General features: G+C 33.8%; 1 non-coding gene across 1 annotated transcript; it reads left to right on the forward strand.

The window, feature by feature from the left end:
- The first annotated feature begins 1,008 nt into the window (after positions 1-1,008).
- TRNAT-UGU (transfer RNA threonine (anticodon UGU)) lies at positions 1,009-1,080 on the forward strand. The gene has a single exon. It is a non-coding gene; the product is annotated as a tRNA-Thr (tRNA).
- The last annotated feature ends 2,206 nt before the right edge of the window (positions 1,081-3,286 follow it).

Here is a 3,286-nt window from a genome sequence, read left to right on the forward strand (position 1 = left end):
GTGCCTGTGGTGTTTATATAATCCCAAAAGAAGGTCAAGCTTTTGAATTACATTGGAATGGAGGACCTGGAACCAACAGCAAGGCAGAAATTATGGCTCTGGCCGGTCTCATTTCCTTCTTTGATTTCCTTGGTCTCAAAAACCTTCATATTTTTGGAGATTCCAAAGTCACTATAGACCATGTTCTGTCCAAAAATAGCATAAAAAATATTCACCTCTCTGGCTGGCTGAACAGGCTTGAGGATTTGTGGCACAACAGGAAGGACTACTCAATCTCCCACATTGTCAGGGAAAAAAATCGGACAGCTGATGCTTTGTCAAAGCAGGGGCTATCATCGCCACGAGGATTATGGAGGCTGCAGATTACAGTGGACAATATCTCCTATCAGATCCAAGATTTTTTCATGCCTGGTACATAATTCTCTAATTTCATGAAGTCAAATCTGGTATGAATTATGCTACCCATCCATTGTCCTTTTATATGTTGTTTCTACATACATATCAGTGGCTCATGGGACTGTTTTTTTGGACTTCTATATGAAGATTTCGTCCATATTGCTATATTTTTCCTCATAGGATACATATATCCTTTCTTCTGGAGATCTGGGAACATCTCTTCTCTTTTTTTTTGATCAAATACTGTATATTTCCGTTTTGGATAAACATAATATAACTATATCGCTTTTTTCGTGCTGAAAAATCTAATATCTCAAAACTATTAAAACCCATATCAAAATTAAAACATTACTGCAAGTTGCACATATTACTCTAAATTTTAAATGATTTAAATATAAATACGTTTTGAATTCCAAACAAAACGCATGTTCAATTACCGTGTGTATATTTTCGTCGTTAAATTGGTGTTTGATTTTCGTGTATCAAATGATATTCGAATTTTGTACAACTAAATTTTAACGCTGATATGGTTATGAAGGAAGGCGAAGAACGCATTTTGCTTGATAGAAAGAAAGAAAAAATTATTTATACTACAGAAATTCTGCCATCGATGCCTCTATAGCTCAGTGGTAGAGCGTCAGTCTTGTAAACTGAAGGTCCGTAGTTCGATCCTGCGTGGAGGCAATCTGTTATGTGAACCTGTGACCATTTTCATCCATACACAAATATCTTATTAACACATCTTCGGTCATCATTTCTAATCCTGCAAAACCTATCAAACTCATGTCAAACCAACACTCATCTCTGGTGCTATCGAATGTCGGTTTGACTCATCACCGTTATCCTGTAATAATCAGGCTTTCACTCCTGCCAATAATCCTTACGTATTAGCCAAGCAGAAGCAGTTTTACGGCATACTCCAGGCCGAGGTCATCATTTCTAATTAACTTCAATAACTAAATAATTTTAATAAATACCATATTTAAATTTTCAATAATAAATAATTATTAATTAATTACATTTATAATTTAAAACTTACAAAAAAAATTCGAACATCTTCCATTCTTACCCACACACCAATCTCTTATTAAAAACAACCATGCTTCAATTTCTAGATTTAATGGAGCTTTAGAGATCATCTTTTATTAAAAACACACACCGATCTCTTATTAAAAACACCCATACTCCAATTTATTTAATGGAGCTTTAGAGGGCATGGAGGAGAGATTGTTGGCACTGAGGAGATTAATGTATGAGTGTTTCTAGTGGTGTTAACAAGATTAATGGATACAAGTTTTTAAGTAGAGTATGGGTTTTGGGATTTGGTGGAGGAGAGATGGGTGGCATTCAAGTATTAAAAACACACATCGATCTCTTATTAAAAACCCCCATACTCCAATTTTTAAATTTAATGGAGCTTTAGAGGGCATGGAGGAGAGATTGTTGGTACTAAGGAGATTAATGTATGAGCGTTTCTAGTGGCGTTAACAAGATTCATGGATATAAGTTTTTAAGTAGGGTATGCTTTTTGGGATGCGGTGGAGGAGAGATGGGTGACATTCTAGATTTAGTGGAGTTTTAGAGATCATCTCTTATTAAAAACACACACTGTTATCTTATTAAAAACACCCATACTCCAATTTCTAAATTTAATGGAGCTTTAGAGGGCATGGAGGAGACATTGTTGCAATTGAGGAGATTAATGTATGAGTATTTCCAGTGGCATTAACAAGATTCATGGATATAAGTTTTTAAGTCGAGTATGGTATTTGGGATGCGTTGGAGAGATGGGTGGCATTGAGGGGCTAGTGTATGAGTGTTTCTCGTAGTGTTAAGAAGATTTATGGATGTAACTTTTAAAGTAGAGTATGGTTTTTGGGATGTGGTGAGTATAATAAAATTGTGTATTGTAAATATGTTGTGATTTAAGTTTTCTTATGGATGACTAAGTGATTGGTACAATAAGATATTATCTTTTTGATTTTTTTTTCAAATCTTACTTGGGGACATTTTTGGCCCATTGTGATAAGATTGGAGGAGTAAGCTCCACCATTTTAGTGGAGTTTGGAATGTTGCTAAGTCATAAATCCCTGGTATATCTAGCTTATGGGTTGTTGGATATACTCTTGGTGTTATAGTGGCAACCTCTAGGCTTGATCTTATTCACCATGGTAAAAAAATATTGTGATTTGAATTTTTATTTTTTATTTTTTTATATTATTACTATTATTTTAAATTTGAATTTTTTTTAGCAGAATTGCTAAAATTGCAATGAACAATTGTTGAGATTTCACAATTTTCCATTTTGAAGAATGGTTCAATAGTAATTTAGAAGGTGCCAAATCTCTTCATACACATAAAAAAATGCAAATTTAGTAATGGAAAATTCAATTCCAACCATCCTTTTATCACTATTCCCATGATGATTGTAAAAAAAAGAGTCCAAATATGATAACATATAGACTTCTCACCTTAAAACACCATAAAGTAAGAGTGTTCTTTATTAACGTAATAGTTGATTGAGTCAAGCCCTGCTAAGGTGATTGGATTTAGAGGGTTTGGTTTTGTCAGGGGGCAAAAATTCAAATAATTCGGAGGAGATACAAAAGAATTCAACCATGTTAAAGGTTGGTGTGGTCATGTTAAAGGTGATTTTGACAACTTAGATACTTAGAGGGTTTGGTTTTGTCAAGGGGAAAAAATTCAAATAATTGAGAAGAGATACAAAATGTAAGGGCCTGATTCCTATTATTAGAGCCTCAATCTATTATACACTAACAGATCTATTTTCCTGCTGATTTAAAAGTAATAAAATGAGCTTACTGACCTTCTTACATAGCTTTAAACATTTAGCATCTTATCATTTTATCATAAGCAACATAAATTAAGG

Source organism: Pinus tabuliformis, chromosome Q (assembly GCF_031772625.1).
Source record: "Pinus tabuliformis cultivar Carrire ecotype Pingquan chromosome Q, CPIR1, whole genome shotgun sequence".
NCBI classification, from domain to species: Eukaryota; Viridiplantae; Streptophyta; class Pinopsida; order Pinales; family Pinaceae; genus Pinus; species Pinus tabuliformis.